The sequence below is a fragment of the Pristiophorus japonicus genome, chromosome 5, assembly GCF_044704955.1.
Source record: "Pristiophorus japonicus isolate sPriJap1 chromosome 5, sPriJap1.hap1, whole genome shotgun sequence".
Lineage (NCBI taxonomy): Eukaryota > Metazoa > Chordata > Chondrichthyes > Pristiophoridae > Pristiophorus > Pristiophorus japonicus.
The window spans coordinates 93,712,395-93,740,145 of record NC_091981.1 but is presented as its reverse complement, the minus strand read 5'-3'; positions in this window follow the sequence as shown (position 1 = coordinate 93,740,145).

Genomic DNA, 27,751 nt, shown 5'->3' with positions numbered 1-27,751 from the left:
AACGGGTAATTATAGACTGGTTAGCCTGCCATCAGTAGTGGGGAAAATGTTGGAATCAATGACAGGATCAGTCCAAGTCAGCATGGGTTTATGAAAGGGAAATCATGTTTGACAAATCTTCTCGAATTTTTTGAGGATGTAACTAATAGAATGGACAAGGGAGAACTAGTGGAGGTGGTGTATTTGGAATTTCAAAAGGCTTTTGACAAGGTCCCACACAAGAGATTGGTGTGCAAAATTAAAGCACATGGTATTGGGGGTAATGTATTGATGTGGATAGAGAACTGGTTGGCAGACAGAAAGCAGAGAGTCGGGATAAACGCGTCCTTTTCAGAATGGCAGGCAGTGACTAGCGGGGTGCTGCAGGGCTCAATGCTGGGACCCCAGCTATTTACAAGATACATTAATGATTTAGATGAAGGGATGTTAGCATGCAGGTGCAACAGGCTCGAAAGGCCGAACGGAGTCAGGAGGGCGTGGCCCTGAGAGTCCTCAACATTGACTCTGGAACCCATGACGTCTCATGACATCAGCTCAAGCATGGATAAGGAAACCGCTTGCTGATTACCAACTACTGAAGATAGCAAGGGCACAGAACATACTCTGGATGGGGAACTTCAATGTTCATCACAAAGAAACATAGAAACATAGAAAAATAGGTGCAGAAGTAGACCATTCAGCCTTTCGAGCCTTTCAATAAGATCATGACATCATTCATCTCAGTATCCCTTTCCTGCTTTCTCTCCATATCCCTTGATCCCTTTAGCCATAAGGGCCATATCTAACTCCCTCTTGAATATATCTAACAAACTGGCATCAACAACTCTCTGCCGTAGAGAATTCCACAGGTTCGCAATTCTCTGAGTGAAGAAGTTTCTCCTCATCTTGGTCCTAAATGGCTTACCTCTTATCGTTAGACAGTGACCCCTGGTTCTGGACTCCCCCAACATCGGGAACATTCTTCCTGCATCTAACCTGTCCAGTCCCATCAGAATTTTGTATGTTCCTATGAGATCCCCTCTCACCCTTCTAAACCCCAGTGAATACAGGCCCAGTCGATCCAGTCTCTCCTCATATGTCAGTCCTGCCATCCCGGGAATCAGTCTGGTGAACCTTTGCTGCACCCCCTCAATAACAAGAACGTCCTTCCTCAGATTAGGAGACCAAAACTGAACACAATATTCCAGGTGAGGCTTCACCAAGGCCCTTTACAACTGCAGCAAGACCTCACTGATCCTATACTCAAATCCCTTTGCTATGAAGGCCAACATGCCATTTGCCTTCTTCACCGCCTGCTGCACCTGCATGCCAACCTTTAATGACACCCAGGTCTCGTTGCACCTTCCCTTTTCCTAATCTGCCACCATTCAGATAATATCCTGCCTTCGTGTTTTTGCCACCAAAGTGGATAACCTCACATTTATCCACATTATACTGCATCTGCCATGCATTTGCCCATTCACCTAACCTGTCCAAGTCACCCTGCAGCCTCTTAGCATCCTCTTCACAGCTCACACCACCACCCAGTTTAGTGTCATCTACAAACTTGGAGATATTACTCTCAATTCCTTCATCTAAATCATTGATGTATATTGTAAATTGCAGTGGTCCCAGCACTGAGCCCTGCGGCACCCCACTAGTCACTGCCTGCCATTCTGACTCTCTGCTTCCTGTCTGCCAACCAGTTCTCTATCCACATCAATACATTACCCCCAGTACCATGTGCTTTAATTTTGCAAACCAATCTCTTGTGTGGGACCTTGTCAAAAGCCTTTTGTAAGTCGAAATACACCACATCCACTGGTTCTCCCTTGCCCACTGTATTCCACTGTATACCACTGTGCTACTAACAGGAATGATCATGAAGGATTCTGGGATATTGGCTGAGAGGTAAGATTCTGTGAATATAACTCTATCAGTCTGTTGCTTGACTAGCCAGTGACACAGTTCTCCCAATTTTGGCACAAGTCCCAAGATGTTAGTGAGGAGGACTTTTTAGAGCCGACTGGGCTGTGTGTGGCTTTGTTATGTCTGGTGCCTAGTTTGAAGCTGGTGGTCTGACTGGTTTTATTCTTAGTATACTTCTTTGTAGCAGTTTGATACAACTGAATGATTTGCTTGGCCTTGTCAGAGGGCAATTAAGAGTGGGTCACATGTAGGCCAGACCAGGTAAGGACAGCAGATTTCATTCCCTAAAGAGCATAGTGAACCAGATGGGCTTTTACAACAATACGATAATTTCATGGTCACCAGTACTGATGCTAATTTTTTATTCCAGATTTATTTAATTAACTGAATTTAAATTCCCCATTTGCGGTGGTGTTATTTGAACTGATGTCTCCAGACCTTTAGTCCAGGCCTTTGGATTACTAGTCCAGTATCATAACCATTATGCTTCCATACCCTAATTAGGCTTCACTGATGCTATTTAAAGACTGCCAGCACCTCAGGTGCACGCTGGCTACAGACAACAGGAAACAATTCTGAAGAATGAAATGCCTGAAAGACCTGGAATTGCATCCCTGGGTTATCCAATGCTGCTTTGGAGGTCCTGATCCAGGCGGTGGACAGGAGGAGGAAATTCTTGTTCCTGCTGGTGGGTAATGGCAGGGAAGTGGGTAGAAACTTCTCCAGGAAAGACTTCCATCACCAGTGGGAAGAGATTGCAGAAAAGATTAAAATGCCAGGAGATTCCCTCCCAGGACTTGGCTGCAATGCAACAAACATTTCAATGACTTCACCAAAGTTATCAAGTTAAGTAGCCTAACTCTCAACTGTTTTACTCTCTGCTCACCCCTCCATCATCTGCAGCCTCACTACTCACATAACTCCCTTCCCTCATTCCCTTCACTCTTCTGCAATCACTGCACCACATTTTACTCAAACACCTTCTCATACTCACACAATCTGCGCTCCCACTATCACTACTGTTACAACTCTTACTTGCCCACACCTCACAACTTACACACAACATACAAACTATTTGACCAAGACAAACTAATTGGCACATTCTGTAAACACCTCAGAAAGATGTCACAAACACACTTCCTTCTTTCTTGCAGGAGAAAGTCGTGCACAACATGCAGCAGAAGACAGCGACCTTAGGAAGGCTGACCCCATCTGCACGTCCTGTGCCCTGTGGAAGAAAAGATGTTGGCCATCACTGGCAGGGGAAGAGCCATGAACATGGCAAGTGGCAGTGCTGGAGCAGATGTTGCACAGGGTTTCTTCACACGTTATCCTCTTTTTTCCTTCTTACTACTATCTCACCCTCCATGCTCTGCATCACAAACTGTAGTTGCTTTTAGCAGCCACTCCTGTCTCTCTGCTGTTCCTTCCCACTAAAGGCTAACCCATGTTCCTCTCTTTCATTTGAGGTGTTGAAAATGTCGATACTCCTGTGCCACTTCAGGAAGAGGAGGGCAGTCTTCTTGAAAATGCAGCGAACTTGATCTGACCCCAGCAAACACCAGCACAGAGACTGACACCATGTGGCCTTCAGAGGGTAGAATAGAGGATTGCATTTGGTGAATCATCACCTACAAGTTTGCGGGAGCTAAGGCAGGATGATTGGATACTGCAAGTGACAGCTTGTCAAAGAGTGAGGTCACACACTGGTGCTGCTGCAGAGGACTCAGATGCTGTCTTTAAGGGTCTAAGCTGCCAAAGAATGCTGATGGACATACACCAGAAAATGCTAGGTGCATTGGGCAGTCTGCTAGTGATCTTGTGTGCAATGGCTCAGAGCATGGAGGAGTCCAGCTCCAACTTGTGTCAGGGCTTTGCGCAGAGCATGGGGATCATTCTGTCCAACATGGAGTAAGTGGTTAGTTCCATGAATACAACAGCGACACTCACCATGATGGAGGTTCTGCTTACAGCTGTGATAGCTTCCATGACTGCTCACAGTGATGTCGATGGGCTTAAAATTGCCCAGGAGTTGTTCCGTTTTTTTTGGAGCAACTTGATTTTTCTGGCGTATCTTAGAAATCCCCATTTTGCACATTCAATTTGTGCCAGTGTACGTGAGTTAGTAAGGATTTTTTTAGTTTAGTTTAGTTTTTTTCAAAGGGGGGCATTACCAGCCACCTACGCCCGTTTTGGCCATTGAGGCCACTTTGGACAGCTAATAGTTACTCCAAACTAACTTAGGCCAGCGTATGTGGCCACTTGTGGCCGCACAGAAAACTTTTGCGGAGAGTTAAGAAATCAGTGCAGGTAGGTACATCGAAGGCCAGCAGAATTTAATGACTTGACTAAAGAATGTGAATAGGATCAAATAGTTATACAGAACATCATATGACAAACTTCGCAAAGTTAATTTACTGCACAACAGAAGCATTCATGGAAGCTTAAACTACAAAAATAAAAGAAGTAAAGAGACAAAACATATTTACATAATGTTTTCAAAATATTCAAATAAAAAATAGAAGTACCTCCTAGCCCGCCCCTTACAAACAACCCTACCCCCATGAGGTCGGTGATCGAACCACCCTGCGGTTCGGAATTCCCCCCCCTCCCCAGGATCAAAACGCCCCCGCACTCCCCCAGATCAAAACTCCCCCTCAGGCTCAAAACTCCCCCCTGGATCAAAACTCCCCCCTCTGCACTCCCGCTCCAGATCAAAACTCCCCCCCGACCCCGGGATCAAATCTCCCCCCCCGGGATCAAAACTCCCCCCCGCCCCTCCAGATCAAAACTCTCCCCCCCCCGCCCCCCAGGATCAAAACTCCCCCTCCCCCAGATCAAAACTCCCCCCCGCCCCCTGGGATCAAAACTCCCCCTCCCCCAGATCAAAACTCCCCCCCGCCCCCTGGGATCAAAACTCCCCCTTCCCCGAGATCAAAACTCCTCACCCGCCAACCCCGGATCAAAACTCCCCCCCGCCCCCTGGGATCAAATCTCCACCCACCCCCCCGGATCAAAACTAACTCCCCCCACCCCACCGAATCAAAACTCCCCCCCGCCCCCTGGGATCAAAACTCCCCCTCCCCCGGATCAAATCTCCCCCCTAGGATCAAAACTTCCCCCCCCCCCCCCCCCGATCAAAGCTCCCCCTCCCCTGGATCAAAACTCCCCCCCACCGGGATCAAAACTCCTCCACCTCCGCCCCCTACCCCCATCCCCGCTGCCCTGGCTTGGGCCCCACACCAACCTGCTGGTTGTGGCCTTCTAGCCCGGGAAGGCAGCGGGCTGGCCTGTGCGGTAGGCCACTCGGCCTGGAATAGGGGCGGGACGCATCGGGTCTCACACTGCAACATGCACACAGAGGCTGGGGGCAGGAGCTACTGCACATGTGCGCACACTCCAACACGCATGTGCAGAGCTGCTGGCACTGTTTCTGGTGCAGGGCCCTAGCTCCGCCCCCAATTGACTGGCCACGCCGCGCCAATCCCCTGGAGAGGCAACACAGTGGCCAGAATCGGGGGAGATTTTTTCGGGGCCGTTTTCAGCCCACAAAGTCGGTGCATCTCTGGTGAGTGCACCGAAAAAAGGGGTGGGCCCAATTTGAGCTGACTGAAGCTCAGATGGCTGCCAACTTGGCCCAGGAGGCCAGTATTGACAGGAGCTTCCAGAGTGTCGCATCACTCCTGTACTCTGTTCTTGCACAGAGCCATACAAGTGCTAAGCACCAGTCAGAGGAGAGTAGCCTTGGCTCCATGGGAGAGGTACCTGTAAAATAGGCACAGCACGATCAAATTTCTCGGCCCATATATCAACCAGCATTATGCAACCCTTAAATTCTACTCTTAGTTCTTCTTAATGGCACAGAACTAACAGCTATGACTCATTTCACCTATCTTGAAACTGTACTCTCTATTGATGCGCTCACTGATCTGGATAGAAAGAAAGAAAGACTTACATTTATATAGTGCCTTTCACAACACATATCAAAAATGTGAACTTGTCATATAGGTACCCATAGGATCTCATACAGGAACAGAGTGGCATTATCTTGCAGAACAAGCTGCGGTTTATGTTAGAGTAATACCTTTATACAGCTTTGAGGTACGGCTGTGTAACTCAACAATTTCCACATGCATCATCAACGATTAATAACTGAGGTTTATGTAGCAATGTTGAGGTTGACCAATGTTGAAGTCTTGTCAAGAGGGCCAGTCCAAATGTGCAGCAAACATTTAAATGATACTTAATATAGCATAAATTGATTGGCCACATCACTCAGACACCAAATACTGGGCTTCTGAAATATATGTCCTACTTTAAGCTGAAAATTCACATGGTAGGTAGAAGAAATGGTACAAAAACTCCTCTAACTATAACCTCAACACAGTGGAGATTGTAACTCTGGATAGGCCTGAGAAGCTTACAGCCCTGTATGCTGGGTATCTCTCATTTGAAAAGCAATTGCTTGTGAGAGTTGAAGAGAAAGTGAGAAAATCACAAAACCATATAATGCCTGCAGCAATAAACTGACTTCAAAGAGTTTGCGCTACACTGCAACCAATGGGTCAAGACCTGTGGTTCCTACATTGGGCTCATTAATTACAAGCAGATGCACCAGAGGGGCCTGGCATACTTCTGAAGATCCAGTCATCCTTAAGACAAGGGGCAATGTAGAGGACCTACTGCAGCATATTGTTTAATGGATTGGTTTTGAAGTTGTTTCAAGATTCCAACAGTGGATAGTCAAGGGGCTATGGGGGGGAGGAACTTAACACAATCACAATCACTAAGGAGGTGGTACTCAGTAAGATAATGGGACTAAAGGCAGATAAATCTCCTGGACCTGATGGCTTGCATCCTAGGGTCTTAAGAAAAGTAGCGGCAGTGATTGTGGATGCATTGGTTGTAATTTACCAAAATTCCCTGGATTCTGGGGAGGTCCCAGCAGATTGGAAAACTGCAAATGTAATGCCCCTATTTAAAAAAGGAGGCAGACAAAAAGCAGGAAATTATAGACCAGTTAGCCTAATATCTGTGGTTGGGAAAATGTAGGAGTCTATTATTAAAGAAGCAGTAGCAGGACATCTGGAAAAGCAAAATTTGGTCAGGCAGAGTCAGCATGGATTTATGAAGGGGAAGTCATGTTTGACAAATTTGCTGGAGTTCTTTTAGGATGCAACGAACAGGGTGGATAAAGGAGAACCAGTGGATGTGGTGTATTTGGACTTCCAGAAGGCATTTGACAAGGTGTCACATAAAAGGTTACTGCACAAGATAAAAGTTCACGGAGTTGGGGGTAATATATTAGCATGGATAGAGGATTGGCTAACTAACAGAAAACAGAGAGTCGGGATAAATGGTTCATTCTCTGGTTGGCAACCAGTAACTAGTGAGGTGCTGCAGGGATCAGTGCTGGGACCCCAACTATTTACAATTTATATTAACGACTTGGAAGACGAGACTGAGAGTAACATAGACAAGTTTGCTGACAATACAAAGATGGGAGGAAAAGCAATGTGTGAGGAGGACACAAAAAATCTGCAATAGGACATAGACAGGCTAAGTGAATGGGCAAAAGTTTGGCAGATGGAGTATAATGTTGGAAAGTGTGAGGTCATGCACTTTGACAGAAAAAAAATCACAGAGCAAGTTATTATTTAAATGGAGAAAGATTGCAAAAGTGCTGCAGTACAGTGGGACCTGGGGGTACTTGTGCATGAAACACAAAAGGATAGTATGCAGGTACAGCAAGTGATCAGGAAGGCCAATGGAATCTTGGCATTTATTGCAAAGGGGATGGAGTATTAAACCAGGGAAGTCTTGTTACAGCAAAACAGGGTATTGGTGAGGCCACACCTGGAATACTGTGTGCAGTTTTGGTTTCCATACTTAAGAAAGGATATACTTGCTTTGGAGGCAGTTCAGAGAAAGTTCACTAGGTTGATTCCCAAAGGGCAAAAAACATTAGTGGGAGTTGTGTACAGACCTCCAAACAGTAGTAGTGATGTTGGGGAGGGCATCAAACAGGAAATTAGGGGTGCTTGCAATAAAGGTGCAGCAGTTATTATGGGTGACTTTAATATGCATATAGATTGGGCTAACCAAACTGGAAGCAATACGGTGGAGGAGGATTTCCTGGAGTGCATAAGGGATGGTTTTCTAGTCCAATATGTCAAGGAACCAACTAGGGGGGAGGTCATCTTAGACTGGGTGTTGTGTAATGAGAGAGGATTAATTAGCAATCTCGTTGTGCGAGGCCCCTTGGGGAAGAGTGACCATAATGTGGTGGAATTCTACATTAGGATGGAGAATGAAACAGTTAATTCAGAGACCATGGTCCAGAACTTAAAGAAGGGTAACTTTGAAGGTATGAGGCGCAAATTGGCTAGGATAGATTGGCGAATGGATGCGCAATGGCAGACATTTAGAGACCGCATGGATGAACTACAACAATTGTACATCCCTGTCTGGTGTAAAAATAAAAAAGGGAAGGTGGCTCAACCGTGGCTATCAAGGGAAATCAGGGATAATATTAAAGCCAAGGAAGTGCATACAAATTGGCCAGAAATAGCAGTGAACCCGGGAGAAATTTAGAACTCAGCAGAGGTCAAAGGGTTTGATTAGGGCAGGGAAAATAGAGTACGAGAGGAACCTTGCAGGGAACATTAAAACGGACTGCAAAAGTTTCTATCGATATGTAAAGAGAAAAAGGTTAGTAAAGACAAACGTAGGTCCCCTGCAGTCAGAATCAGGGGAAGTCATAACGGGGAATAAAGAAATGGCAGACCAATTGAACAAGTACTTTGGTTCGGTATTCACTAAGGAGGACACAAACAACCTTCCGGATATAAAAGGGGTCAGAGGGTCTAGTAAGAAGGAGGAACTGAGGGAAATCCTTATTAGTTGGGAAATTGTGTTGGGGAAATTGATGGGATTGAAGGCCGATAAATCACCAGGGCCTGATGGTCTGCATCCCAGAGTACTTAAGGAGGTGGCCTTGGAAATAGCGGATGCATTGACAGTCATTTTCCAACATTCCATAGACTCTGGATCAGTTTCCATGGAGTGGAGGGTAGCCAATGTAACCCCACTTTTTAAGAAAGGAGGGAAAGAGAAAACAGGGAATTATAGCCTGACATCGGTAATGGGTAAAATGATGGAATCAATTATTAAGGATGTCATAGCTGCGCATTTGGAAAGAGGTGACATGATAGGTCCAAGTCAGCATGGATTTGTGAAAGGGAAATCGTGCTTGACAAATCTTCTGGAATTTTTTGAGGCTGTTTCCAGTAGAGTGGACAAGGGAGAACCAGTTGATGTGGTATATTTGGACTTTCAGAAGTCATTCAACAAGGTCCCACACAAGAGATTAATGTGCAAAGTTAAAGCACATGGGATTAGGGGTAGTGTGCTGATGTGGATTGAGAATTGGATGGCAGACAGGAAGCAAAGAGTAGAAGTAAATGGATACTTTTCAGAATGGCAGGCAGTGACTAGTGGGGTACCGCAAGGTTCTGTGCTGCAGCCCCAGCTGTTTACATTGTACATTAATGATTTAGACGAGGGGATTAAATGTAATATCTCCAAATTTGTGGATGACACTAAGTTGGGTGGCAGTGTGAGCTGTGAGGAGGATACTATGAGGCTGCAGAGTGACTTGGATAGGTTAGGTGAGTGGGCAAATGCATGGCAGATGAAGTATAATGTGGATAAATGTGAGGTTATCCACATTGGTTGTAAAAACAGAGAGACAGACTATTATCTGAATGGTGACAGATTAGGAAAAGGGGCGGTGCAACGAGACCTGGGTGTCATGGTACATCAGTCATTGAAGGTTGGCATGCAGATACAGCAGGCAGTTAAGAAAGCAAATGGCATGTTGGCCTTCATAACGAGGGGATTTGAGTGCAGGGGCAGGGAGGTGTTACTACAGTTGTACAGGGCCTTGGTGAGGCCACACCTGGAGTATTGTGTCCAGTTTTGGTCTCCTAACTTGAGGAAGGACATTCTTGCTATTGAGGGAGTGCAGCGAAGGTTCACTAGACTGATTCCCGGGATGGCGGGACTGACCTATCAAGAAAGACTGGATCAACTGGGCTTGTATTCACTGGAGTTCAGAAGAATGAGAGGGGATCTCATAGAAACGTTTAAAATTCTGACGGGTTTAGACAGGTTAGATGCAGGAAGAATGTTCCCAATTTTGGGGTAGTCCAGAACCGGGGGTCACAGTCTAAGGATAAGGGGTAAGCCATTTAGGACTGAAATGAGGAGAAACTTCTTCACCCAGAGAGTTCTGAACCTGTGGAATTCTCTACCACAGAAAGTTGTTGAGGCCCATTCACTAAATATATTCAAAAAGGAGTTCGATGTCGTCCTTACTACTAGGGGGATCAAGGGGTATGGCGAGAAAGCAGGAATGGGGTCCTGAAGTTGCATGTTCAGCCATGATCTCATTGAATGGTGGTGCAGGCTCGAAGGGCCGAATGGCCTACTCCTGCACCTATTTTCTATGTTTCTATGTTTTCTATGAGGGGGTTGACTTATGAGGAAAGGTTGAGTAGGTTGGGCCTCTACTCATTGGAATTCAGAAGAATGAGAAGTGATCTTATCGAAACGTATAAGATTATGAGGGGGCTTGACAAGGTGGATGCAGAGAGGATATTTCCACTGATGGGGGAAATTAGAACTGGAGGGCCTGATCTTAGAATAAGGGGCCGCCCATTTAAAACAGAGATGAGGAAAAATTTCTTCTCTCAGAGGGTTGTAAATCTGTGGAATTCGCTGCCTCAGAGAGCTGTGGAAGCTGGGACATTGAATAAGTGTAAGACAGAAATAGACAGTTCCTTAAACGATAAGGGGATAAGGAGCTATGGGGAGTGGGTGGGGAAGTGGACCTGAGTCCATGATCAGATCAGCCATGATCTTATTGAATGGCGGAGCAGGCTCGAGGGGCCGTGTGGCCTACTCCTGTTCCTATTTCTTATGTTCTTATGTTTACAGTTACCTAAAACAGACTTGGGTAACACTCTTCCACCTTACAGGCATTAGACACTCATCATTTCGCCTGAGTCATTATAGCTCAGTGAATACGCTGTTTGCTGTTACCTATTCTTCTTCTGTTTAAAGATGTAGCTGATTTAAGCCACATTTTACATTCTGAAATCTGTCAAATGCATGTTGTTGCGCATAAAACTGGACCAGCTACATAAACACTGTGTCTACAAGAACAGGTCAGACGCTGGGTATTCTGCGGCGAGTGACTCACCTCCTGAATCCTCAAAACCTTTCCACTCTCTACAAGGCTCAAGTCAGAAGTGTGACGGACTGCTCTCCACTTGCCTGGATGAGTGCAGTTCCAACAACACTTGAAGCTTGACACCATCTGGGACAAAGCAGCCCACTTGAATGACAACATCCACCACCTTAAACATTCACTTCCTCCACCGCCAGTACACCGTGGTTGCATTGACTACGATCTACAAATTGCACTGCAGCAACTCGCCAAGACTTCTTCGACAGCAGCTTCCAACCCCGCGACCTCTACTGCCTAGAAGGACAAGGGTAGCAGGCGCATGGAACCAGCACCACCTTTATGTTTCCTTCCAAGTCACACACCATCCTAACTTGGAAATATATCACTGTTCCTTCATTGTAGCTGGGTCAAAATCCTGGAGCTCCCTCCCTAACAGCACAATGGGAGTACTTTCACCACCCGGACTGCAGTGGTTCAAGAAAGCGGCTCACCACCACCTTCTGAAAGGCTCTTAGGGATGGGCAAAAAATGCTGGCCTTGCCAGTGATGCCCACATCACATGAACAGATAAAAAAAAGAGATTATGGCCCAATTTTTACAATGTTTATCTCACTATCTCAATTCAACAAACTTCCAAACTTTTTACATACAGTACGAGTCACACTGGTGTATATGCACTCTTTGATATCTCTACATGCACAATTCCTTATAGTCTCTGATGTTGCTTATTTATTCTCTACAATTTTATGTGATAGGATAGAATTTATGGAAGGGTGTATCCTGGGTGGGCATCCACCTGATTTCTTGCATGTGGCTTTTTCTCTCTATTTCCCACTATAAGTCTAATTAGTCATGCATGCCCTCTCAGAGATTACAGGATTAGAGGCGGCATTTACAGGCACTGCTGCTCCGATTTACAGGGCTGCAGATTTTTTTTTCTCGCTGCCATACCGTGATCATGGATTAACTAATAAAATTTGCAGTTAAAATTAAATTACAGATAGCAAACCGTACAATAGAACATGGAATGCTCAAATCCAGAAATTGATTTCATCATTTACCTTTATTAAAGAGTGGGAAATCACATGATTGTCAATTCAGTGAGCTGATGTCCGCTTGGCTCAGTGGTAGCACTCTTATCTCTGAGTGAGAAACTCATGGGTTCAAGGTGCACTCCATATCTTTGAGTACTAAATCTAGAATGATACTTCAATGCAGTAATGAGGTAGTGCTACATTGTCAGACATGTAATTTTAGGATGAAGTGATAAACTGAGGCATCATCTTCCTGTTTAGGCAAATGTAAGAGATCCCATGGCATTATTTGAAGAAGAATAGTTTAAATTATGAGGGCAGGTTGCATAAACATGGCTCATAGTCTCAAGTCTAGAAGGCTGACAGGTGATCTAACTGAGGTATTTAAAATGATAAAGGGATTCTATATTCCGCTGTAAGAGCATGGGGAATTCTGGGGGTCGAAATTGCCGCAGGCCCCTTTTGGGGGCGATAACTTTCCTGGCCCTGGACTTTTACTGCCCGGGTTGGAAGTCTCATCCCCAGCGTGCAATTGGGCTTTGCGTCCTCAAACGAGGTGGAGAGTTGTTTCAGGTGCTCTACCTCATTGGAAGTGGCACTCCCGGGACTTCACTGCGGCACTGAGGTCAGCGCTACAACACTACGCCCCTTCAGTTAAAGGGAAGGGCTGCTGCGCACTCTAAAGGCCCTTTGGTGGCAGTCACTGGACCACCAGGGATGTGCTCAACCGGGTCAGCAGCCTGGCGTCCAAAAGGGAATTCGGGCTGCATGAAGGTAGCCCGGTTGAGGTGAGGGCCACCATTGTAGGGCCAACTGAAGAGCCGGCCGACAAAATAAAATGCCGGCCCAGGGCGCACACGGCCTCCCCATTAAGGGGAGCCCTGGGCGGATGTCAGTGCCCCGCGAAGCTGGCGCTGACATCGGCCTGTGCCAGCCATGCGGCCCGCGGGGCAATTTCCCCCGCGAGCTGCAAAAGGGTTGGTGTGCACGGCGCTGACCACGGGGCGCAGCGCGACCGACAAATTGCCCTCAAAATCTCAGGGGCAATTTCGCCTGAGGCGCTACTGCCTCCTGCCCCCACCCCGGGCAAAAAGCCCATTGTGCCCTGTTAGTGCCTCCCAGAGGCGTTAACGGGGTGTAAAAAAGAGATAATTTCAGCCCCCTGGTGTCATAGTCAACAATTATTCATCAATAAACAACACTGGAATCATAGAGTACAGAACGAGGCCATTCGATCCATCATGCCTGCACCGGCTCTTTGAAAGAGCCATGTAATTACTCCCGCTCCCCTGCTCTTTCTCCATAGCCCAGCAAATTTGTCCTTTTACGTGTATATAAAAAAAGTTGAATTGGTCATTTATCTCATTGCTGTATGTGGGACCTTGCTGTGTGTAAATGCTTGTCATGACTGTCTACATAACAAAAGTGACTACACTTCAAAATAATTCATTTGATTTAAAGTGCTTTGGGACACCCTGAAGATGCGAAAGATGCGATATGAATACAAATACTTTCTTTCTATTTTCAAGAGCGAAGATCTGTGGTAGAGATGCTTTGAAAGCAACTCTCATATTTTCAAAGAATTGGCTGTGTGCCTTTAAGAACTCCTTTCCCTACACGTGATTTCCTTTTATATCCATTGTCAATGGACAAACTTCAAGAGAATACGGGCAGGAAACATGAATCTGAAAATAGCACAAGGTATGTTATAATTGATGCCCTGGAGAAGTCAGCGAGTCCCTTTTTTTGTCCTTGCCCATTTATCACTGGCAGAACTATTCGTGCTAGTGAAATATCTCCTCTTGTATTACTAAGATACTTCTCTATGCTGCTATATGCTAGGCCAGAATTTTCACATTGCAGAGCATGCGGGTTTGGGAGCAGGTCGGCAGTTAAAAGTGCTGAAATCCTGCCAGCTTCTGCATTTAACTGGGGTGCGTTTCGAAGCACACCACAGACCTGCTTGGGAGAGCGGGTGACCTAATTGAGGTAGTTAGCTGCTCATTGACAGACCCTTAACAGCCTTTTTAGCATGAGGTTTCAACTTTAACTGGTTGCACACGTGATTCACGCACCTTGGGAAGCTTGCCTGTGAAGGGGAGGCAGACGCTCAGTTGCCATTGTGCGAGTTCATTAAGTGGCAGCTGGAAAAAGCACATAAATACTCACACCTTACACCTGCTTCCTTGCCTTCGGGGAAAGGCTCTTGCTGACACCATATTGTGCAGAGATTTAGCTTACAGGAGTTTGCAGGTCATTTCTGCATCCTGGGAAGACACTCTCACCACATTGCAAGTCACTATCACTAAATTCAAGGATTGGGCCTCTGATCTCCACTTTGCCTGCCATCTATTAGATCAGCATGGGTGCCGTCTCAGAACTTGACCCAGATGAGCCCAAACACCAACAACATCAGCCACATCAGCAGCAGCAGCCATAACAGCAACCTTCTCCTCAATGACCTGATGCTCTACAGGAGAGAGGAGATCAGCACAGTGGTGCACTGCATTGGAGGGGATATTCCCAACACAGGGTATACAAGCAGAGGATGAGCTTCCTGGACATGACTGAACAGCAATGCTTCAGGAGGCTCAGGCTATTGCGCCAGGTCATCGCAAAAACAACAAAAGCAACAACTTGTATTTATATAGCACCTTTTAACACAGTAAATATTTGACACCAAGCCATATAAGGAAAAATTAGGGCAGGCGACCAAAAGCTTGGTCAAAGAGGTAGGCTTTAAGGAGCACCTTAAGGAAGAAAAGAGAGGTGGAGAGGCTTAGGCAGGGAATTTCAGAGCTTAGGTGCTAGACACAACTACCAATGGTTGAGCTATTTATAATCAGGGATGCAGAGGACAGAATTAGAACACAGGAATCCTGGGTGTTGTGGGGCTGGAAGAGATTAGAGATAGGGAGGGGCGAGGGCCATGGAGGGATTTGAAAATAAGGATAAGAATTTTGAAATCGAGGCGTTGCTTAACCGGGACCCAATGTAGATCAGCGAGCACAGGGGTGATGGGTGAACAGGACTTTGTGTGAGTTAGGACATGGGCAGCTGTGTTTTGGATGACCTCAAGTTTACGTAGGGTAAAGCATGGGAGGCCAACCAGGAGTGCATTGGAATAGTCAAGTCTAGATGAGGGTTTCAACAGCAGATGATCTGAGGCAAGGGACAGAGATGAGAGCTGTTATGGAGGTCAGAATAGGCGGTCTTAGTTATGCCACGGATATGTGATCTGAAACTCATTTCAGGGTCAAATATGACACAGTGTGATTCAGCCTCAGACAAATGTTTGAGAGAGGGATGGAGTTTGTGGCAGGGACCAGAAACAATGGCTTCTGTCTTCCCAATATTTAATTGGAGAATATTTCTGCTCATCCAGAACTGGATGTTGGACAAGCAGTCTGACAATTTAGAGACACTGGAGGGGTCAAGAGAAGTGGTGGTGAGTTAGAATTGGGTGCTGTCAATGTATATGTGGAAACTGATGCTGTGTTTTCACAGATATTTGTAACTTGCTGGAACAAGACCTGCTGCCCAGAGGGCCTGATGGACATGCCTTACCAATGGCTGTCAAAGTCACCACTGCCCTCAACTTCTTCACCTGAGGCTCTTTCCAGGGATCTGCAGCAGACATTTGAAGGATCTCCCAGTCGGTCGGTCACTGATGCATCACCCAGGTGACGATGCCATGTTTCACAAGTCAGCCAATAATGTCATCTTTGCTATTGATGAAGCCAGCATTACTGATCAGGCGCTCAGCTTTGCGGCTTTGGCTGGCTTCCCACAGGTGCAGGGCGTCATTGACTGCACCCATGTGGCCATCAAGGCACCCCACATCACCTAGGAGTGTTTATGAATCACAGGAGATTCCACTCCCTCAATGTGCAGCTCGTCTGTAACCATAAAAAGATGATAATGCATGTGTGTGCCAGATTCCCTGGCAGTTGTCATGACCCTTTCATGCTGTGCCAGTCCACCCTCCGAGCTCTTCACACCGCCAAACAGACCTACTGGCTAGCTGCTTGGAGACAAGGGGTAATCACTGGAGTGCTGGTTGATGACACCCTTAAGGAGGCCAAGCAATGAGACCGAGGAGCATTATAATGACAGCCACACATACACCAGATGTGTCATAGAGCAAGCAATCGGCATGATGAAGATGCGATTCTGATGCTTTGACACATCTGGAGGAGTCCTTCAGTATGCACCAGCTGGGTCTCCATAGTCATCATCGTTTGCTACCACAGCACAATGCAGCAGAGAGGATTGGAGCTGCAGGAGGAGCAAGACACAGAGCGCACAGCATCTTTCTAAGAGAAGGAGGATGAGGAGGAGGAACAGGAGCTACACAAGGAGGAGAAGGAACAACAGGAGGAACCTAAGGTCGAGATGGCACCAAAAGTTGCACACATTGGTTACAGACGAGCTGCACGTTGAGGGAGTGGAATCTCCTGTGATATGGGGGTGCATTGATGGCCATGTGGGTGCAGTCAATGACGCCCTGCACCTGTGGGAAGCCAGCCAAAGCCACAAAGCTGAGCGCCTTATCAGTAAAGCTGGCTTCATCTAGAGCAAAGTTTACATTATTGGCTGATTTTTCAAACATGGCATCGTCACCTGGGTGATGCATCAGTGGCCGACCGACTGGGAGACTCAGGATGGCCTCATAATGGCCTCATAATGGCACAAGAACATAAAATCACAAGAAATAGGAGCAGGAGTAGGCCCTATGGCCCATTGAGCCTGGTCCGCCATTCAATAAGATCATGGCTGATCATCGCCCTCAACTCCACTTTCCTGCCTGATCTTCATATCCCTTGATTCCCCTAGTGCACCCATATGGCTCCCAGATGCTGTACTAACTTTCCCCCTCCAACATCGCCACAAAGCAGTTCTGCAATGACTAAGCCATTCCTCTCACCCAAAGTCCCAGCCTTGAGGTTAAGTAATGTCTCACTATTCACTCCAAGTGATAAAGCCGCTTCCCAGGTAGCAGGCAAAAATGGACAAGACGGAAATGTTGTGCAAAGAAATAAATTTATGTGTGTCATAAATATAACTGAAACTTAACAGTAACATTTTTCATGCAGCCATGTGTATACCCTTGTGCATCTAGGATTGTGTCTTTTTTTGTTTCCACGTGCTTCCATGAGGTGCACTCCTGTGCCTTCAGCAGAGGTAGAGGCAGGCTGCTCACTTCCCTGCTGCGACTGCTTTGACACTTTTGGCGGACGTCCTCTGGGTTTTGGAGCCTGTGAGGGCTCCGCCAAAGATTGCCTTCCTGTAACTGTGTCGGGGCAGATACGGCCATCAGGATCTGAGGCGGCATGTGGGGCTCTGACTGAGGGGGAGGCAATGGGGGGAGAAGTGTGAGCGCTTTCCGAAGAGCCCCAACTTCCATGTACTCTCTCACTATCATCCCTCTCATGGGCTACCTGCACTTCCTTGCTAACAAGGAGCTGGAGAGCACCTTGCTGCACATCAATGGGGCGATGAATGTCCAAGTCTACGTAAGTATCCCTCCTCGAGATGAGCTCAATGAGCTCTGCAATCTGTTGTTGACAGCAAGCATGTTCTTGTTGGACCTGCGCATTTGTTGCTCCATGCAGGTGGCTATCCTTTGCATGGAATAGGACATGGTCACCATCACCTGCGAGATGGTGGTGCTCGTGTTAGTGATAGATTCCTCCATTCTCTGAGCAGTCGCACACATCGTGACTGCAAAAGCTGCCAGACCATCGCGTAATTGTTGCTACCCCTCCAAGATCACTCTCTTTCTTGATGGCACCCGAGGTTCGGCATCTGCACGCAGCTGAACAGAGCTGGAATGTCCTATGCCCTCCGGCGAGGACTCTCCACTGCTGTCCCTGTCTCCACCATCTGCTCTTGCTCACTTGTGTTATGTGAGACACCAGGTGACAAAACTACTCTATTTCTTTCAGGACACCATGGGTCAGGCTTTCCATAAAAGCCCTCAACGCCCGATTGCCCACTGAGAAGCATCGTTAATGCTCGGTGAAAAAAACGGGCGAGAATTTGCATTTTTAGGGAAAAGGTGTGTGGAAATGATCGCCCTGCGAAAAAAGTCATTTTTGGTGGTCTCTCGGCGGGTAAGTGGAAAGTCAGCTAAATGGGCGGTCGTTGCAGGAATGGACGGTAATTGCAAAAATTTAGGCCGAGGCTGCGGTTGGGCCTACAGAGGGGGGAAAACCTAAATTAAAAATTATAATTGAAAAAAACACACATACAACGCATTCCCAAGACAATTTTAAGCTTAATTGCCCTGGTAAAATTTTACATAAATAATTAAATAACCTTTCACTTATCTTCCTTTGCAGGGTCCCCCCTTACCGCCCTGTAAAAGCAGCTTTTACAGGGCAGGTCTCTCGGCGATCTGGACGTCAGCGGTTGAGGCCCAAACTTACGTCCTGGCAGTTATTCTCGGCATTGCACATGGGCGGTTTGGTCCCGGCGGGCGACTTCTGATGTGGGCGATACCAAGGAAAAAACTTACGTGCAAACTCTCGCCGGAAAAAAACCCAGCTACAACGCTGAGAAAATCGCTGACAATGAAGCCAAAAGTCTGGCCCCATATCTGCACTGGTGCTGGATCTGCTGACAGTGTACCCTGAGAGAGTGGATCTTCCTCTGAGGAGTCATCTTCTTCCTCCACTGGACAATTGGGGGGCACTTGGTGGACCTGTCAAGAGCACAGAGATGAATTAGAAGTCTTAAGTTAAGAATGTGTAACATTACCATTGTGCACATGATGACATTTCACTGGCTGCTGACATCAAGCCAACACGAATGACTATTGTATGCTGCATGGTTGTATGAGATTTAATTCTGTCACCAGGTTCTGGGAGGTCCCCCTCTCTCCAACTCCCACCGCCAGCAGTTCTGCAACTCCAGAGATTGCTAGTGCCTCCTCCTCTGCTGGAGTCAAATTGGTGAACATTGGAGAACCTCCTCCGGTTCCCTGTCTCTCCTTGTTGTTCTAGGCTCTCGTCTCCTGAAAGGAGGGAAAGAAGAGAACTTTGAGTGAGATTGATGGAATGAGGTAAGGAATGGATGGGCTACATCTGTAGAGGGTGACTATGAGGGAGTAGTGTGACATTGTCAAATGGCCTCCTTCTGTGGTGTTACTTGCTATGGTTGCTTTAGGATGAGCGTGAGTGCTAGTGGTGGTTAGTCAGATGGGGATGTGAGTAGGTGCATAGACAGAGAGGAATGGGTGGACATGCAAGGTAGGTTTCTGTGAGGAGTGATGTGCAGGAGTAGGCTTGGGAAGGCAGAGCATTGGTGTTGGAGTGACAGCCACATCAGGATATAGGTGAGTGTGGCATTGCACTCACCTTCCCTGACTTCATGAGATCATTGAATCTTTTCGGCACTGGATCCACGTCCGGCTCACCACATTCCTGCTGCTGACCTCCTCTTTGATCTCTAGCCATGCCCTTTAAGTGTCTCTGGCTAGTTTTTTGTGGCCATCCGCTGGAAAGAGGACCACCCTGCATGCTCTGACTCATAGGAACATAGGATCATAGGAACATAAGAACAGGAGTAGGCCATTGAGCCCCTCGAGCCTGCTCCACCATTCAATGAGATCATGGCTGATCTGCAACCTAACACCATATACCCGCCTTTTGCCCATATCCCTTAAACCTTTGGTTAACAGAAAGCTATCAATCTCTGATTTAAAATGAACAATTGATCTAGCATCAATTGCCATTTGAAGAAGAGAGTTCCAAACTTCTACCACACTTTGTGTGTAGAAGTGTTTCCTAATTTCAGTCCTGAAAGGTCTGCCTCTAATTTTTAGACTATGCCCCCTAGTTGTAGACTCCACAACTGGCGGAAATAGTTTCTCTCTATCTACCCTATCGATTTACCTTAATATCTTGAAACCTTCGATCAGGTCACCCCTTAACCTTCTAAATTCGAGGGAATACAACCCTAATTTGTGTAATCTCTCATCGTACCTTAACCCTTGAAGTCCGGGTATTATTCTGGTAAACCTATGCTGCATTCCCTTCAAGGCCAATATATCCTTCCTAAGGAACTGCTCACATTACTCCAGGTGTAGTCTAACCAGGGTTTCATATAGCTGCAGCATAACTTCTACCCCCTTGTATTCTAGTTTTCTAGTTATAAAGGCCAGCATTCCATTAGCCTTTCTGATTATTTTCTGTACCTGTTCATCACATTTTAATGATCTATGTACCTGGAGCCCCGAGTCTCTTTGGAATTCCATTGTTTTTCGCCTTTCACCATTTAGAAAGTACCTGTTCTATCCTTTTTAGGTCCAAAGTGAATTACCTCACATTGCCTTCATTGAAATCCATTTGCCACTGTTTTGCCCATTCACTTAATCTGTCGATATCCCTTTGTAATTTTATGCTTCCAACTACACTGCCTATAATTCCTTACTTTCTGTCATTGGCAAATTTGGATATATGACTTTCTATGGCATCATCTAAATTGCTAATAAATACTGTGAATAGTTGAGGCCCAACACAGATCCCTGCGGGATACCCTTAGTCACATCCTGCCATTTTTAGTACCTATCCATTATCCCTACTGCCTGACTCCTGCCACGCAGCCAATTTCCTAACCAGGTCAATACTTTGCCCTCAATTCCGTGGGCTTCTACCTTAGTTCACAGTCTCTTATAGGAACTTTAGCAAATGCCTTCTGGAAGTCCTTTTTTAAAATTCATTCCTGGGATGTGGGCATCACTGGCGAAGCCGGCATTCATTGCCCATCCCTAATTGCCCTTGAGAAGGTAGTGGAGAGCCATCATTTCAGAGGGCAGTTAAGAGTCAATTGTGGGTCTGGAGTTACATATAGGCCAGACCGGGTAAGGATGGCAGATTTTCTTCCCTAAGGACATGTAAGAATCAGATGTTTTTTTATGACAATCCAGCAGTTTCATGGTCACCATTATTAATACTAGCTTTTTATTCCAGATTTATTTAATTAACTGAATTTAAATTCCCCAGCTGCCATGGTGGGATTTGAACTCACGTCTCTGGGTAATTGGTTCAGACTATTAATAACATTCATAGACATTCCCTTGTCCACTACTTTAGTCACCTCTTTAAAAAATTCAATCAGATTTGTCACTCTCTGATCAACTGAAGATTTTCAAGGTGTTCAGACACCCTATCCTTAATTATGGACTCTAGCAATTTCCTGCCAACAGATGTTAGGTGAACTGGTCTAGAATTCCCTGGTTTCCATCTCTCGCCATTTTTAAATAGCGGAGTGACAGGCACAATTTTCCAATCTAAAGGAGCAGTTTCTGAAAAAATTCCTGGACCAGCACTTCCAGTGTGGCATCTGCGAATCTTAGCGCAGCCTTCTGTCTGTGTGTCTCCATTACCCACACAAATTTAAATATTATGTAGTGATCTGTAGCTCTCCCAAACAAAATCTCTTCTAAAATAACCTTTAACTGAAATTCTGTTTTAAATATCTGCGCTGAAAATGAATCATCGGTGATGTCATCAGACCCGCTCCATTTAATTGGGCCGGGAAACCTGCATGACTCTTTCAATTGGTGCAAGTGAGTTAATGCGCAGCGCAGAACGTGCTGTTGAGAAGTTTGCGATGGCAACGCGGCCCGCATGCGCCTGCCCCGACACTCAGGTAAAGATTCTGGGCCTAGATTTTGCTAAGACAATCATCCTAACTAAATAAACAGAAAATGCAAAGCTACTCCATAATCGAAACAAATAAAAACAGGATTGCTGGAAATATACAGCAGGTCTCTGAGCAGCAGGAAAGAGAAAAGATAGATTATAATTTTAATTGTAGAGTAGACCCTTGTATATTGAAACAAGACATTTCCTTTTCACTTTACAGATACTGACAGATCTGCTATGCATTTCCAGTAATTTCTGTTTTTAATTCTGATTTTGAGTATTTGCAGTTTTTTTTATTTTCAATCACAATAGCATCTGGAAGAGACAGATAGGTTAACACTGCGGGTGGGACCCTTCATCAGAACTGGCTTTTTAGCCCATGCTAGCTGTAACCATGGAAACTTCTTTTCAGCGATTGGCTTTAAGCATTCTATAGCTACATGATGAACATATAATACAGATGATGTCAGGACCTGTCCATCGTCTAGTCCTGTAGGGTGCTACTTTGCACTCTGTAACTCTGTAATTATCAGAATTACCATAATAAATATTATAAAGCATGTGCAGAGATCCATAGCTTAGATGATGCTTGAAATAGTCTGAACTTTGTGTAACACGCTTATGTTCATTTATCATTGAAGATTTCTTTTTGTGGATAAGTCTTTAGCAGAGCGCTATTCAAAGCCCGATTCATTATAGGAATTGTATAGGAAAAATTAACTGCTGTGATTCATAAGTAGGGCAGAAATATAAGCCTGTATCCTTTTGTTGATAGTGAAGGTCTGAATCTTCAGTTCAGTGGCATGAATAGGAATTTTTGTTTCCCCTGTGAGCTGATGAAAGGGAAAATCTGTCTTGTTACCATGCCTGAGTGATATTGGTCTGGTTTTATAGCTGTTCAGGAAGGTTAACTGTAACAACTATACTACGGATTGAATAGTGAGAATGTGATTTAAAAATAAATGCAAATATTAATATTCTAATAAAGTTTAGTGCGATGTTCCTTCTTTTCCTCCTGTGTCTTGTTTTAAGGATTTCTGAGGTAGGAGTGTAATAGGAATGTGCGAACTAAGCTCATTTGGTACAAATATTAAAAACTAAGATTTTCCTGAAACCAAGCTAAGGGGAAATCGTTACAAGTTCCCCAGCCTATGTTCCTGCCAGTGGCCTTATCAGTGAGTAAGACCATGGAAGTAGAGAGGCCACGAGGAGGTGACCATGAATATGGGTAAGAAAGTTTATATTGGGTACTTTGCGCCTCCTGTTGGCACCCGCAGGGGGGGCGCAAATGGGGCGTAAATGAGTTTTCAACCGGGCAACAACAGCATCTCTCACTAAATTGGGCGGGGGCTTTGCGGCAGCACTAACAGGTAGTGCCCCACTCGGCTGCGCCCGGCGATGATGAGGTCATTGCCATGTGCAGTGCCCCGTTACCGTCCCGGAAGCTAAATTCGGTCGCGCCCCTGTGTTCCTGCCTGGCGCCAACAGCGACAGTTTCAGCTGTCGAGTTTCAGTCAGGAATTTGCTGGAGGGGCTCTATTTAAAGGCTCCAGTTTTAGAAAAAAATGTTGTCGGTGTTACTGTTTGCAACTTACTTCCACATACGCAGACAGGCTTTTTGACAAATGTCAGCGATTTTCAGTGTTCTGGCTCTTAAACATTCCTGTCTTTCATTGAGGCCAGATTTGAAACAACAACATTTATATTGTTTCATGGGGGCTGTGTTGGCACTCGATTTCCTGCTCCGACATCACCATTGGAGGCAAGTGATACTTCCTTACTATACAGTATAAATGCACACAAGGCCCACGCTTGAGAGAAGGTCAGTCTGTGACCTGTCCTTTATTCCTTAGCACTCAAGTGCAGGAAGTGGATGGAGCTTCTCCTTTTATATCTGAAGGTCCAGGTTAGGAGTGTCTCCCACACGTTCACCACCTAGTGGTCATTGTTCTCACAATGCACAACTTAGGTCAGATTATACATGGGTTACAATGCTGGTTGAATACATGACATCACCTCCCCCTCAAAGTCTTATTGGGATCACAGGTTGAGTCTCTCTGGTGGTTTACGCTCCCTTGTAGAGCGCCTGAGTTGGGGCTCCGGTTGTTGGGCGCTGGCCTGAGAGTCTGCTGTTTGCGGTGCCTCAGGCCTATCTGGACTGCCCACAGTGACTGGGCTCTCCTCCCTTTGGTTCCTGTGTTCGGTCACCTGTGGAGGAGTGAACTCTATATCGCGTTCTTCCTCTGCTTCTTCTATGGGGTTGCTGAACCTCCTTTTTGTTTGATCCACATGTTTGCGGCAGGTTTGTCCATTGGTAAGTTTAATTACCAGAATCCTATTTCCCTCTTTGGCAATCACAGTGCCTGCGAGCCATTTGGGCCCTGCAGCGTAGTTGAGGACAAAAACAGGGTCATTTACATCAATACATCGTGCCCTCGCATTCCTGTCATGGTAGTCATATTGTGACTGGCGCCTGCTCTTGACAATTTCTTTCATGGTGGGGTGTATAAGGGATAACCGGGTTTTGAGCGTCCTTTTCATTAGCAGCTCAGTGGGTGGAACCCCTGTGAGCGAGTGTGGTCGGGATCTGTAGGCCAACAGGAGGCGTGATAAGTGTCTTTGTAGCGAACCTCCTTGGATTCTGAGCATCCCCTGTTTGATTATCTACACTGCTCGTTCTGCCTGACCGTTTGAGGCCGGCTTGAACGGTGCCGTTCTGACATGGTTAATTCCATTGCTTGCCATGAAGTCCTGGAATTCAGTGCTTGTGAAGCAAGGGCCATTGTCACTGACCAAGATGTCCTGTAGACCGTGGGCAGCGAACATTACCCGTAGATTTTCTATCGTGGCAGAGGATGTGCTTGAATTTAAAATGTCACACTCGATCCATTTGGAGTAGGCGTCTACAACAACCAAAAACATTTTTCCCATGAAAGGACCTGCATAGTCTACATGGATGCGTGACCAAGGCTTGGTGGGCCAGGACCAGGGGCTAAGGGGGGCTTCCCTGGGCGCATTGCCTAGCTGGGCATACGTGTTGCACCTGCGAACACAAAGTTCCAGATCTGCGTCTATCCCTGGCCACCAAACGTGTGACCTGGCAATTGCCTTCATCATGACAATGCCCGGGTGCTCATTGTGGAGTTCTCTGATGGCACCTCTCTGCCCATCTGGGGCATGACTACGCGGTTTCCCCACAGTAAGCAATCGGCCTGAATCGAGAGTTCATCCCTGCGCCTGTGAAATGGTTTAAATTCCTCAGGGCACGCCCTGTACGTGGCTGCCCAGTCCCCATTCAGGACACATTTCTTGACTCGAGACAATAGCGGGTCACTATTTGTCCAGACTTTAATCTGATGGGCTGTCAAGGGTGAGCCTTCGCTTCCGAAAGCTTCAACAGCCATGACCATCTCAGCAGCATGCTCGGTAGCCCCCTCAGTGGTGGCTAGTGGGAGCCTGCTGAGTGCATCGGCGCAGTTTTCGGTGCCCGGTCTGTGCCGAATTGTGTAGTCATAGGCGGCTAACGTGAGTGCCCACCTCTGTATGCGGGCCGATGCGTTTCCATTTATGGCCTTGTTGTCGGCCAAAAGGGACGTTAGGGGTTTGTGATCTGTCTCCAGCTCAAATTTCCTGCCAAACAGGTACTGGTGCATTTTCTTTACCGCATATACACATGCGAGCGCCTCCTTTTCTACCATCCCGTAGCCCCTTTCTGCCTGGGACAGACTTCTGGAGGCATAAGCTACCGGCTGTAACTGACCCTTGGCATTGACATGCTGCAAAACACACCCAACACCATAGGACGACGCATCGCACGTTAACACAAGTTACTTACATGGGTCATATAGCGTTAACAGATTGTTGGAACATAACAAATTGCATGCTCTATTAAAAGCCCTTTACTGGCTGTCCCCCCAGACCCATTCGCGACCTTTGCGTAGGAGCACGTGTTGTGGCTCGAGCAGCGTGCTCAATTTGGGAAGAAAGTTGCCAAAATAGTTCAGGAGCCCCAGGAATGAACGCAGCTCCGTCGTGTTACGGGGTCTGGGTGCTCATTGGATCGCTTCCGTCTTGGACGCAGTAGGGCTGATCCCGTCTGCTGCTACTCTCATCCCCAGGAATTCTACTTCTGGAGCGAGGAAGACGCACTTCGCCTTTTTCAGTCGCAGCCTTACCCGGTCCAGTCTGCGTAGCACCTCCTCCAGGTTGCGGAGGTGTTCTTCAGTATCGTAACCCGTGATGAGGATGTGTCCTGAAAAACCACCGTTCCTGGAATCGACTTGAAGAGGCTTTCCATATTTCGTTGGAAGATCACGGCGGCCGAGCGAATCCTGAACAGACATCTGTTGTACTCAAACAACCCCTTGTGTGTCGTGATGATGGTCAGCTTCTTCGACTCACTCGCCAGCTCCTGGTTCATGTAAGCTGAGGTCAGGTCCAATGTTGAAAAAAGTTTGCCACCGGATAGCGTCGCAAAGAGGTCCTCCGCTCTCAGTAGCGGGTACTGGTCTTAGAGTGACACCCGATTGATGGTGGCCTTTTAATCACCACATATTGGAGCTGAGGGTGGATTCACTCTGGAGCATCCACGATGCTGAGAATGACGTGAGTATCACGTGTAGTGAGTTGGTCTTACCGCAGGGGAAGGGTCCACAGCCAGATAGGGAATGGAAGACCAGCAGGAAGAGCAGTGCAAGAAAGATAGTGCAGGGGTCCCCTGTGGTCATCCCCCTGCAAAACAGATACACTGCTTTGAGTACTGTTGGGGAGGATGACTCATCAGGGGAGGGCAGCAGCAGCCAAGTTCATGTCACCGTAGGTGGCTCTGCTGCAAAGGAGGGCAGGAAAAAGAGTGGGAGCGCGATAGTGATAGGGGATTCGATGGTGAGGGGAATAGATAGGCGTTTCTGCGGACGCAACCGAGACTCCAGGATGGTATGTTGCCTCCCTGGTGCAAGGGTCAAGGATGTCTCGGAGCGGGTGCAGGACATTCTGAAATGGGAGGGAGAACAGCCAGTTGTCGTGGCGCACATTGGTACCAACGACATAGGTAAAAAAAGGGATGAGGTCCTACGAAAAGAATTTAAGGAGCTAGGAGCTAAATTAAAAAGTAGGACCTCAAAAGTAGTAATCTCGGGATTGCTACCAGTGCCACGTGCTAGTCAGAGCAGGAATCGCAGGATAGCGCAGATGAATACATGGCTTGAGCAGTGGTGCAGCAGGGAGGGATTCAAATTCTTGGGGCATTGGAACCGGTTCTGGGGGAGGTGGGACCAGTACAAACCGGACGGTCTGCACCTGGGCAGGTCCGGAACCAATGTCCTAGGGGGAGTGTTTGCTAGTGCTGTTGGGAAGGAGTTAAACTAATATTGCAGAGGGATGGGAACCTATGCAGGGAGACAGAGGGAGACAAAAATGAGGCAAAAGCAAAAGACAGAAAGGAGATGAGGAAAAGTGGAGGGCAGAGAAACCCAAGGCAAAGAACAAAAAGGGCCACTGTACAGCAAAATTCTAGAAGGACAAAGGGTGTTAAAAAACCAAGCCTGAAGGCTTTGTGTCTTAATGCAAGGAGTATCCGCAATAAGGTTGATGAATTAACTGTGCAAATAGATGTTAACAAATATGATGTGATTGGGATTACGGAGACGTGGCTCCAGGATGATCAGGGCTGGGAACTCAACATCCAGGGGTATTCAACATTCAGGAAGGATAGAATAAAAGGAAAAGGAGGTGGGGTAGCATTTCTGGTTAAAGAGGAGATTAATGCAATAGTTAGGAAAGACATTAGCTTGGATGATGTGGAATCTATATGGGTAGAGCTGCAGAACACTAAAGGGCAAAAATCGTTAGTGGGAGTTGTGTACAGACCTTCAAACAGTAGTAGTGATGTTGGGGAGGGCATC